The 13,403-nt window shown below is 40.7% G+C and overlaps 1 long non-coding RNA gene across 1 annotated transcript; it reads left to right on the forward strand.

The window, feature by feature from the left end:
• Positions 1–1,417: 1,417 nt before the first annotated feature.
• LOC141594890 (uncharacterized) lies at positions 1,418–3,112 on the forward strand. The gene is made up of 2 exons (XR_012522242.1): positions 1,418–1,500; positions 2,911–3,112. It is a non-coding gene; the product is annotated as an uncharacterized LOC141594890 (long non-coding RNA).
• The last annotated feature ends 10,291 nt before the right edge of the window (positions 3,113–13,403 follow it).

The raw sequence follows: 13,403 nt of genomic DNA on the forward strand, positions 1-13,403 counted from the left end.
CTTATTTCAGTAAATTAGCAATTTTTATTAATTTCCGTTAGTTTTGTAAAAATCGCTAATAATTCCGATTCAAGCTGATATTGTATTATTTACGTTAACTAGCTGAGTTTATTTTATTTTCACTCACTAAATTTATTTATTATTGATTCCGTTTTATTACTGAAACTTCTACTAAAACCGATTTTATTAACTCGAGACGGATTTAGAAACTAGCGAAATTACTTAACGATGAAGAAACGTACGTATAATATATAGCAGGCAAGCAAGCTCGTCACTCATTCTTTTAATCTTTCACGACTCTTTTTCTTCTTCATCCTTCTCTGTTCTTCTTTCTTGTTCACTTTTTCAATTTTTGGTCCCAAACATTGATTTCGTCGCTTCGTTTCTCATCCGTTTTCAACTATTTTTTGTTCCATAGCGCTCCTCTCGTCGTTCTCGTCATTCCGATGTAAGTAACATTCATTTTCGTTATGTATTTCTACAAACCCAATTTATATTTTCACTTTATTTATTATAAGACGGTTGTATGTACTAAAATAGACGATGCAGTAGAAGATTTGTTAGTCTGTTTTATAGTTGAGACGGTGTATAATTATATATAGGGATCCTTATTGATGTTAATTAGTCGGTTGTATAGTTGAGACGGTGTACTTGATATGTGGAGATGATTGAGACGGTGTATACTGACCTCTAGGGATCATTTGGGATGCTAGCTAGTAAGTGGTATGTTTAAGACGGTGTATGCTGACATGTATGGATTGTTTTGGGTGCTAATTGTTGTCTTTTATATTTGAGACGGTGTATACTGACATGTAGGGTTTGTTTTGGGGCAGTTTGGGATGGATAAATGGTGCCTTTCGGGACTTTTTTTAGGGCGTAAGAGTAATCGATGTTGGACGGTTTCTGTGTATTTTTGGGACCGCTATAATGTGTTGAGTATCTTTGTTTCGTGGGGTGATGAGGGACTATTTTAGGACTGTTTTGAGGTCACTTTGTGCAGGTTTTTCAGAGTTGTTCATGGACTGTGGTGGGGTTGTTTTGGGATGTTCTGTTGCAAGGTTTTGGGACTATTTTAACGTGATTGAGTGGGCTGATTTTAGAACAGTCAAGCATGGGTTTTAGTGGTGAGATGGGTAGTTGTTTAGGTGGAGTGTTGGAGACAATGTGGCCTAGCGTGGCCTGGGTTTGCGTAGCTTAACAAAGGGCCGCCGTGGCCTAGCTAAGTCACGAGTTTGAGGCCATGTGTAGTTGGTGGTTAGTAGGGTTTGAGGTTGTCATAATAACTTTTGGGCCGTGTCTATAAATTGTTTTGACGCTAATTTGGTATATTTAAAATATAATTAAATTAATTTCCACCTCTTATTTTATATAAAGATAATTCGTTAATATCGTCCTTTCACATAATTATTTTAGGTGGCTCATGTGTGGTTGAAGATGAAGAGTAATTTTGGGTTTTAGAAGCTTTCTCAAGTTTATTGCTTGTCTCTTTGCTAGCTTAAGGTAACTATTCCGACTTACTCGACGAATTAATGTCACATTAGTAGTTGGTGTGGTGCTTGTTGTTTGTTAAGTGTTTAGGTGATTGATAATGTGTTACTTTCGTTTTTCACATGATAGAAATTGGAAATAGCATGAGAATAATATTGCGATAAAATTTGTGATTTGGGCCAAAGTAGGCCATGACTCTGAGCTGGGCCAGATTGACCGAACGAGTTTGGTCAAACTAGGTTTAAACCGGTCAGCCTCGATTTGACCGACGACCCGTCGCGGGACTCGGGTCGAGGGTTTGTCTTTGAGGTGAGATTGGATGTTTTATGTTATGCCTTGATATTTGTTATTATCATTTCACATGTTGGTTGTTGGATGAATTGGTTGCCTTATACTTGAGTCTTCTTGCCTTGTTGCCATTTTAGCTTGTTCTCATGAATTATGAGATTAACGGTTAGCTGGAGTTTGGATTATTATTGATATTGAGGATATTGTTGGATTGTCTGCTGAATAGACATTTATATAGCCTTTCACATGATAGAATGTTAGCATTTATGTGGGTAAGTTGGACTCTTTGCCCTCTTATGGTTAAGTGGGTGTCCTTTTTGTCTTGTGTGGTGTGGGCTAAAATATTCAAGCTGGGACCTAGATTGGTTTTATTTAGGTCCTAGGTGAGTATTTCGGCCTTCATCATAGATAGGTCTTTATAGTCTTTGACGAGTATATGTTCACTGCTTAATAGCCTTTGTGTTCCTGACTTGGTGGGTTTATATCCAAGTTGGGGCATGACCTCGTTACTTATTTTGAGAGTAAGTGGTCAGCTTAAGTACTAGCCAACCCTTTGGTGGACTCCTTAGGGTACTCACTTTGTTTTAAAAAAAATTGTGGGTCTTGGGTGCGGTGGTGTGTATCCGCATGTCTAGGTCTGCGCAGATTTAGGACTAGGGTTGTGTTGTGTCTTGGCCATGTTTTGATAGAACCTCTGAGCCAAGATACCGGTTCGATTACCTTCCCTACCTCGTGGTATAGACTCGAGTTACAGAGTGACTATTGACGGTGCTAAGAAATTATGCCTGTCTTTGATATATTGCCCTTTCTTGTTTGATGATTCTATGAATCATAGAAGGTGAGATGCAAGCCGGCTATGGTTGATAGAGTTTGGATTCCTGGATGTTATGTGATTCACATGATAGTGTAGTATGAGTCGGTCTAGTATTCACATGCTAGGACTATGTGTTGTTATATTGTTGTACGCATGATAAGCACGATTGTCTAGCATCTATATGCTAAGGCAATGTGTTATTCATATTCATATTCTTATGTTTACATGTTATATTAATTATGACATTTCGTGGCTGGGAGAACTCGGAGTTACTCCCCACTGACTGTGGCCTTCGTATTTGTATAAAATGCGAATGACAGGTAGGTGATGCATATATGGGGTACATGGACGAGCTAGCGAGCAAAGTAACCTTGGGACCTAGACTGGTTTTATTTTATTGTGACCCTTAAACCCTTTTTATGTCACATACATTTTAGGGACATATGTCTCCCTCTTTACATTTAGTTGTATAATTTGCTATTCGCGACTTTAGCGATGGTTATGTTATGAAACTTCTAGTTAGACCTTGTATGTTTGACACCTTCCAATTTGGATATCTTACAGGTTTTTACCCAAATGAACCTATTACAAACATATCCATGCAGTTTTTACCTAGAATTACGTGTTTACTTTTCCGCTATTTTTGAGGGTGTCACATTCTTCACCAAAATGAAATGTGGCAATTCCTAACATGATTTATCTTGATCAACATCTTCATGTCATTCTATGCATTTAGGTACTCTAAACCTCTATTTACTTTAAAGAGACCATCACTGTAATATTACGGTTTTATGAGCCTATGGGTACTCTATCGAGTGGGCCTTACTCTGTCGAGTAAGTGTGTTTTTTTTTTTAAAACAGTGTTCTGTCTGTAGGGTACTCGATCGAGTAGCCTTGGTACTCGATCGAGTACGTCAGTTACTCGATCGAGTAGCTCGGTTTACGGGTGATGTTTTGTCGGGTTTTGTTAATAATGCGAATAAGTATATATAACTTTCCGTCATCTTCACTAAAAACTTTTATTAAACCTAATATACTCAAGAGAGATTTCAATCTACATTCTTCGCATCCTTCGCATTGTTGACAAATCCCGGAGCTTTAGAGGTCGGATTCCATCGTTCTTTACATCTTTGTGATCCTTGCGTCGAGGGTAAGATCTACGTACCGATTTTATAGTATTTCATTTAGTTTGTTTAAACCCTAATTTGGGGGTTTGAGGGTTTTGTTAGTTTTTATGATTGTTAGTAATTATGTAATCATTTGTTAAGAGGAGGATTCGTAGAAGAGGAATTTTGATACAGCTGTTGAGACCGTCTAATTGTATTGCATTCCAGGTAGGGTTTCAGTACTCAGTATTAGTCACATGATGTGTTGGTTGTGATTTGTGATAGTTGAATATTATCATACTCGTATTGTGACGGTTGTTGGATGTGGTTGTTGTTAGTTGTTGTGATTGATTATATCTGTCTGTGTTCTAAGGGGTGCGTCCTTGGCTGAGTGGAGTCACTTGCGGGGGTGGCTTCACGCCCATGATCCGCCTTCTGTGGAACCCGCCACATAAGGGATGTGCACATTAATGGATTTGGGTTTATCGCTCAATGGAGATGAGCGGGGCTTAGGTAGGCACGGCTGTGGTCCCCCACTGGCGGCGAGGAGTAACCTATTGCGATGGGTACTCTGGAAGGGCTACACATTTTAGTGTGTAGTCAGTATTGTGGAGTTGGAGATGGAGTTAGAGGGTGTGTGTGTGACGATTAAGCTGTGTTGCTTTTGTACTGTTTGAGTTTATATTAATCGTGTGATTAGTACTGACCCTGTTTAATTGTTTTGAAAACTGTGGTGATCCATTCGGGGATGGTGAGCAGTTGTTGAGCAGGTATGAGTGGAGACATATGGGCTAGCTGCGATGTGTCGCCACCAGATGATAGAGTCTTCCGCTGTAGTTTTGAGTAGTTGTTAGACAGTTGGTTTGAGAACATGTAATCTGTACTTTGGCAGTTTTGTTTTTGGATTGTATTAATTCACTTAAACTTTATACTATTTAAATGTTGTTTCTTTATTATCTTTTGATTGTCATTGCCTCGGAAAACCGAGATGGTGACATCTTTATACCTGAGTGGTCCTGGTAAAGCACTTGGAGTATGGGGGTGTCACAAAGTGGTATCAAAGCGACGATCCTGAAACCTGTAACTAATGAATCTAATGAACATAGGGAGTCAAATAAAATGAACCCGGGGTAAAGGTTGTAGGAGCTAATGCAAAGGCTTGGGAGACGTCCTAAAGTCGCGAACTCGCCCTGCAATTTTGAACCGGTCACATGGGGGGTATATGTCAAGGTCGTATGTGATGTCTTTTGGTCTGTATGTGTACGTAACAATGTATGTTGTGAATCATTGGATGTTGGGAGTGGAGGATTGAAATTGTGGTTGAAAGTTGAAGAGGTGTGTTTATATGTTGAATTGAATAAAGAAGCATGTTGGTTTTTTATAATGTGGGACTTGATAACATGAAGTAGATTGTTTTGTTGGATATATGAGGAATTGCGTATATTTGCATGCGTAGTTATAATTATAATGTTGAGATAATAAAGATTTCAGAGTACGTTGGGGTATGTGAGATAACATGTGGGTTGTATGTACGAGACAACATGACTCGATCGAGTGGCGGGCACTCGAACGAGTAGGTGAGGTACTCGATCGAGTGGGTCTTACTCGATCGAGTGGATAGTTTGACGTTTTTATGGTCGGAACTGTGATTTTGGGTACTCGATCGAGTACATAGGGGCACTCGATCGAGTAGGGGTCACACGATCGAGTGTCATGTCAGCTCGGTCGAGTTGGTTAGAGATCAGAAGGTCTGTTTGGGGTCTAGAGTCGGGGTACTCGATCGAGTACGTTGGGCACTCGATCGAGTAGCCTCAGCTCGATCGAGTGGGTTTTTGCACTCAATCGAGTGGGGTCTGTGCAGACTGTTTTCGTCTTTTGGGCTGTAGTATGTATGTTTATGTCTACCCTTTTCTTATATAGTGTCAAGATGCAGCCGAAGAAAACCGCCCTGTATGTGAGAGCTGAGAACATGAGTACAGAGGATATCGTTAAGATGTTGGAGCATCAAGATGCTCTTACCAAGGCCCTAAAGAGAGTGGGGAAAGATAAAGAGGTTGATCACTCAAAGATCAGTCTCTACATAGCGAGCTTTAACCCGAAAAAGTACAAGGGGACAGGAGAGCGGATGCTTTTAGACAATTGGCACCGTGAGATGGAGAACATTCTGGAATTAGTGCATTGTCCTGATGAGTTGAAGATAGAACAAGCTGCGTTCTACTTAAGGGAAGCGGCTGGTGAGTGGTGGGATAAGGTGAAGTTTGGTGCTAGGGAGATGTATGCGAAGTAGGGTCTGCCTGCTATACCTTAGGAAGAGTTCCAGAGGGCTATGAGGAGAGAGTTTGTACCTAAGCATGTGAGGAGTAAGCTGAGGGAGGAGTTTGATGGGTTCAAGATGACATCTGATATGTCAGTGGCTGAGTATTATCGGACGTTCAATGAGAAGTCTAGGTAGGCTGAGGTTATGGGTTTGAGTGATGAGAACCTAGCTCTGAGGTTTGAGAAGGGTTTGACCCCCAGGATAATGGAGATGTTACCCGTGGGAATCCTTACAGATGTTAAGGAAGCTTATGAGAGGGCTGGGAGAGCTGAGAGGTTAGTAGAGATGGGCCGGGAGAGAGGAGGTGAGAAAACGAAGGCTGACAGAGAGGGTGGTGGCCAATCTAATTACAAGAAAGGCAACCACAATCAGGCTAGAGCGTTTTCATCTGGCTCGGGGTTCAGTGCTGGAGCTTCCTTTGGGCGTCGCCGTGGGAGTGGTAATGGTAGTTGGGGAATGACCTGTTTTGGCTGTGGCGGTGTAGGCCACAAGAGACATGAGTGTACGAGTGTATCGGAAGCTTTTCAGAGATCGGCTCAGGGGAGGTATCTCAGGGTCCGGCACAGAGTTATGCGAGCAACAGACCAGCTGGGTCATGGAACAACCGGGGAGGTCAGAGCAGCCATGGTGGAGGTAACCGCAATGGCGGTAATTCTTATCAGAAACCAGCTACGAACAACAACAACAATTAGGGGTCAGGTGCTAAGCCGACTACATCAGCTAGTACTGTCCAGGGAGGTGGACAGAAGACCAGTGGAAAGTTGTTTATGATGGAAAAGAAAGTAGCTGAGGACGACGCACATGTTATCACTGGTACCTTTCTTGTTAACGGTATTCATACCTTTGTTTTGTTTGATTCGGGGGCGTCTCAGTCGTTTGTATCTTCCAGGCATGTTAAACGTTTGGGTCTGACTGTATATGAGTCTGTAAGTGAGAAAGTTTTTATACCTTCGGTGAGCCTGTATCATGTGGGAGGTTGTATAGGGATGTATCTATGATAGTTGGGCAAGTTGATCTACCTGTAGACTTGCTAGAATTCCCTTTAGAAGGTTTTGAGATGATAGTCAGGATGGATTGGTTAGGAAAGTACAAAGCTAAGATAGACTGTCATCAAAAGAAAGTGTCTTTGAGAGGTCCTATGGGTGTTAGTGTGTCTTATCGTGGGTTTGTTGGCAAACCCAAAGTTAAGTTGATTGCAGCTGTGACCTTGAAGTCCTATCTGAGGAAGGGGTGCCCGTTGATCTTGTGCCATGTGAGAGATGACCGGATAGAGAGTCCGACAGTTGATCAGATACCAGTTGTGGGTGAGTTTTCATATGTCTTTCCATAGGATATTCCGGGGTTGCCACCGAAGAGGGAGATAGATTTCAGTGTTGAACTGAAACCGGGGACGTGGCCAATCTCTAAGGCACCGTACCGGATGGGTCCTAAGGAGTTGGAGGAGCTCAGGAAGCAGTTACATGATCTGATAGAGAAGGGATACATTAGACCTAGTGTATCACCGTGGGGAGCACCAGTTCTTTTTGTGAAAAAGAAAGATGGGAGCTTGAGGTTTTGCATAGATTACAGAGAGATGAACCGGGTGACGGTGAAGAACAAGTATTCTTTGCCAAGGATAGATGACCTGTTGGATAAGTTGAGTGGTGCATCAGTCTTTTCCAAGATTGATTTGAGGTCGGGGTACCATCAGGTGAAGATTAGAGAGGTGGACATACCAAAGACAACTTTCACGTCGAGGTATGGCCATTATGAGTATATGGTGAGGCCTTTTGGGTTATCTAATGCGCCGGCTGTGTTTATGGATTTGATTAACAGAATCTTCAATCGTTTTTTGGACAAGTTTGTGGTGGTTTTCATTGATGACATCTTAGTCTACTCCAAGAATAAGGAGGAACATGAGGAGCATTTGAGGATTGTGTTGCAGACCATGAGGGAGCACGAGTTATATGCAAAGTTGTCCAAGTGTGAGTTCTGGTTAGAGAGAGTTACTTTTCTGGGGCATGTGATCTCTAAGGATGGGGTAGATGTGGATCCCGCAAAGATTGAGGCAGTGACCAAGTGGGAAGCACCAAAGAATGTTGCTGAGATCAGGAGTTTCTTGGGTTTAGCTGGATATTATAGACAGTTCGTGAAGAATTTCTCCAAAATTGCTAGACCTATGACATCTTTGATGAGGAAAGAGAACAGGTTCCGTTGGGATGAGAGTTGTGAGACGGCGTTCCAAACATTAAAGGAGCGTTTGACCACAGCTCCAATCTTAGCATTGCCTGAAGGGAGTGATAACTTTGAGGTTTATACAGATGCCTCAAAGAATGGGTTGGGATGTGTGTTGATGCAGAACGGTAAAGTGATTGCCTCTGCTTCTAGGCAATTGAAGCCTTATGAGGAGAATTATCCTGCACACGATCTAGAGTTGGGTGCAGTGGTGTTTGCTCTCAAGATTTGGAACCATTACCTTAATGGGGCGACCTTTAAGGTATTTTCAATTCATAAGAGTCTCAAGTACATCTTCACTCAAAAGGAGTTGAACATGAGACGGAGGAGGTGGATGGAGTTGATTGGCGATTATGACATGGATATTATCTACCATGAAGGAAAAGCCAATGTTGTTGCAGATGCTTTGAGCAGGAAGAGTGTACATTCTTTGTGTACAGCTATATCTTTAATGTGATTGAGAGATGAGGTTGGTAGGTTTGGGATACATATGATGCAGAGAGGGGATGCCATGGGTGATTTGACAGTGCAGCCTGATCCTTATGATGATATTCGAGGTAAACAAGTGTTAGATCCTAAGATGGTGGAATGGAGAGCTAGAGAAGAGAAAGGGACAATGTTTAGATTCTCTATTCATTCAAATGGTAGTTTGAGGTTTGATGGGAGGTGGTGTGTCCCCAATGATAAGGAGCTGAAAAAGATAATCATAATAGAGGCACATTGTACACCATATTCAGTACATCCAGGTGGTGACAAATTATACAAAGATTTAAAGAACACGTTCTGGTGGCCTGGGATGAAGAAATAGACAGCTGAGTTTGTGGCTCGTTGTTTGACATGCCAGAGAGTTAAAGGGGAACAGCGAGGACCACAAGGTAAGATTCAGTCTTTAGATGTACCTGAGTGGAAGTGGGAATCCATTTCTATGGATATTATCGTGGGTTTACTAAAGAGTCGGCAGAGTAATAACATGATATGGGTTATAGTGGATCGACTGACCAAGTCAGCTCATTTCGTGCCAATGAAAGATACATGGACTAAGGCACAATTAGCTATGGCTTATCGGAAGCATGTGTTAAGATTGCATGGAGTGCCTAAGGACATAGTATCTGACAGAGATGCAGATTTATCTCTAGGTTTGGGAAAGAGTTGCAGGAATTTTTTAGAACGACATTGAAGATGAGTACAGCATTTCATCCTGTGACAGACGGTCAGACTGAAAGAACAATAAAGACTCTTGAGGATATGTTACGAGCTTGTGTGATTGATTTTGATGATAGCTGGGAACAGAGATTAGATTTGATTGAGTTTTCTTACAACAACAGCTATCACACCAGTATTGGCATGGCACCGTTTGAGGCTTTATATGGGAGGAGATGTAGAAGTCCGATTTGTTAGGACGACAGTGTTGAGGCAGTGGTTCTAGGACCAGAGATGGTACATGAGATGGTTTAGCAGATTAAGATGATCAGGGAAAGGATGAGAGCGGCTCAGGATTAGGCAAAAGAGTTATGCAGATCTACATCGCCGGGATATAGAGTTTTAGGTTGGGGACAAGGTTCTTCTGAAAGTGTCTCCTATGCGTGGGGTTATGAGATTTGGGAAGAAAGGCAAGCTGAGTCAGAAGTTCATAGGACCTTATGAGATCTTAGACCGGGTTGGAGAGGTTGCTTACCGTTTGGCTTTACCGGCTGCGTTGGAGAGAGTGCATAATGTGTTTCATGTATCTCAGCTGCGGCAGTATGTGACTGATCCGTCAAATGTGTTAGAGGCACAGAGCATAGAGCTAGATGAGTCCTTGTCTTACCTTGAGATGCCTAAGCAGATTCTTAATCGGAAAGTTAGGAAGACTAGGACTGGTGAGACGGTTTTGCTTAAGATCCTTTTGTCTAATCATGAGGTAGAGGAAGCTACATGGGAGGCAGAGGAGTCCATGACAGAGCGCTATCCGTTCCTTTTTTATCAGGTATGTATGGTTACGGGGACGTAACCTTGTTTCTTTTAGGGGGGTAGGAGATGATCGCGAAGACTTTTTGCATCTTTCTGTGTTGTGTCGGTATAGTTGGTAGTGATTTGAGTCGGGTTGAGTTTGGTTGGTAGTATGTTTTTATGTTGAGTTTTGTTTTGGTTGTTGTGTCGGGAGTGTAGTAGTATGTATTTTCTTTGTTGTGGTTTGAACTTCCGGGACGAAGTTCTTTTTAAGAAGGGAAAACTGTAATACTACGGTTTTATGAGCCTCTGGGTACTCTATCGAGTGGGCCTTACTCTGTCGAGTAAGGGTGTTTTGTTTTTTAAAATAGTGTTCTGTCTGTAGGGTACTCGATCTAGTAGCCTAGGTACTCAATCGAGTAGGGGACACTCGATCGAGTACGTCAGTTGATCGATCGAGTAGCTCGGTTTACGGGTGATGTTTTGTCGGGTTTTGTTAATAATGCGAATAAGTATATATAACTTTTCGTCATCTTCACTAAACACTTTTATTAAACCTAATACACTCAAGAGAGATTTCAATCTACGTTCTTCGCATCCTTCGCATTATTGATAAATCTCGGAGCTTTAGAGGTCGGATTCCATCGTTCTTTACATCTTTGTGATCCTTGCGTCGAGGGTAAGATCTACCTACCGATTTTATAGTATTTCATTTAGTTTGTTTAAGCCCTAATTTGGGGGTTTGGGGGTTTTGTTAGTTTTTATGATTGTTAGTAATTATGTGATCATATGTTAGGAGGAGGATTCGTAGAAAAGGAATTTTGATACACCTGTTGAGACCGTCTGATTGTATTGCATTCCAGGTAGGGTTTCCCTACACAGTATTAGTCACATGATGTGTTGGTTGTGATTTGTGATTGTTGAATATTATCATACTCGTATTGTGACGGTTGTTAGATGTGGTTGCGGTTAGTTGTTGTGATTGATTATATCTGTCTGTGTTTTTCGGGGTCCGTCACTGGCTGAGTGGAATCACTTGCGGGAGTGGCTTCACGCCCAAGATTCGCCTTCTGTGGAACCCGCCACATAAGGCATGTGAACATTAATGGATTTGGGTTTATCACTCAATGGAGATGAGCGGGGCTTAAGTGGGAACGGCTGCGGTCCCCCACTGGTGGCGAGGAGTAACCTGTTGCGATGGGTACTCTGGCAGCGCTACACACTTTAGTGTGTAGTCAGTATTGTGGAGTTGGAGATGGAGTTCGGGGTGTGCGTGTGACAATTGAGCTGTGTTGCTTTTTTACTAATTGAGTTTATATTAATCGTGTGATTAGTACTGACTTCGTTTAATTGTTTTGAAAACTGTGGTGATCCATTCGGGGATGGTGAGCAGTTGTTGAGCAGGTATGAGTCGAGACATATGAGCTAGCTGGGATGTGTCGCCACCAGATGATAGAGTCTTCCAATGTTGTTTTGAGTTGTTGTTAGACAGTTGGTTTGAGAACATGTAATCTGTACTTTGGCAGTTTGGTTTTTGGATTATATTAATTCACTTAAACTTTATACTATTTAAATGTTGTTTCTTTATTGTCTTTTGATTATCATTGCCTCGGGAAACCGAGATGGTGACATCTTTATACCTGAGTGGTCCTGGTAAGGCACTTGGAGTATTGGGGTGTCACAATCACCTTAAAGTAAATCTACTCTTGAGATTGTAATGTTATGGCTATTATGCAACAAAGTCGTTTTGGGACTACTCGCAATTGATCATTCAATAGGTCATAATTCCATTACTTTCAAAAAGTAACATATTAACAAAAAGACATGTGTACTTTACTCCCACTCTATCTCAATAGATTATAGTTCCATTACTTTCAAAAAGTGACACATTAACTATAAAACATGTTTGTGATGATCTACTCCCACTCTACCTCTTAGAAATACTTATATCTTCTTAAGAGATAGCCTTGTGAGTCACAAACATATGTGGTGAAGTAATACAAGTTCGTCTACACTAGCATGTTAGCTCATAAATAGACCGGCTTTACTATGGCAGTTTGATTCATGTAATATGTAAGTCCTATCCATGTCATTTGTTAAATAGACTTGCTATTTTAGGTATCTCCAGGCTGACCCTCCAGATTAAATAAAATCCCCAAAAGTGAGTTCAACATCTCAATCCGACTCATATTAATTTGATCTTATGGGTAGTGACACGAGGTCATAATCCATATATAATAAATCAAATTCATTACTTAGATCTTTGCCACCTACGATCGGATCGTAACGCTTTTATTCTCTTGTACAATTGGTTCTCTAGTTAATTTAGAAATTCTTTAAATTTCTCAAATGCTTCACTTTTATATTTGATTAAGTAAACATACCCATATCTACTTAAATCATCGGTAAAAGTGACAAAGTAGTCATAATTTCCCCTTGTGGTGATGCTCATTGGACCACATACATCGGCATGTATTAGTCCCAACAAATCACTTGCTCGTGTCCCTTTACCACTAAACGGGGGACACGAATCATTCTTCCAATGAGACAAGATTCGTATACTCCATATGATTGAAAAACCAAATGGCCCAATAATTCCTGTCGACACTAGCCTTATGATGTGTTTCTCATTTATATGACCTAATCGATAAAGGTTATTGAATCATAAAATATATATGTTTATGTTTTGATGATGTCAAGAGTGTTTTATATTTTATATACTCGTTATGCGTAATTGTTTGTTTAGTCTTTTAGATTAGACTTATTCATTACAAGCAATTAAGAAGATTTGTGATGGAAGTATATCGTGATCATGCCTCAATCAAAGATCAAGATTATGAAAGAATTGTTCAAGCATTATGAGAAGACGAAGTCCGTAAAGAATAATCAAGCTTGGATGATGAAGTAGCCTATGCTCGAAGATCTCCTATGAAGATTAGAATAGTATAGGGGATTATCTCGTAATGATAACTAATGGTGAATTTCTTATACTGGTAAAGTTATTGCTTGGCAGCTATAACATTACTAGTAAAAGAGCTCAATGTTATAGCTCTTCAATTATAACATTGAGATGCTGAGTTTAAACTACATGACTTCAAATGTTTTCAAAATTGTTTTTGAAAAATGGTTTTGTGACTTTTAAATGTTCTAGTAAAATTATTTATTTAATAAGCCTGGTTTAATGCGGAGTATGGTTTTTTTATTAAACATATAATTAGTAATCGTATTGGATCAACTTATGAGTTGA

The sequence above is a fragment of the Silene latifolia genome, chromosome 8, assembly GCF_048544455.1.
Source record: "Silene latifolia isolate original U9 population chromosome 8, ASM4854445v1, whole genome shotgun sequence".
Lineage (NCBI taxonomy): Eukaryota > Viridiplantae > Streptophyta > Magnoliopsida > Caryophyllales > Caryophyllaceae > Silene > Silene latifolia.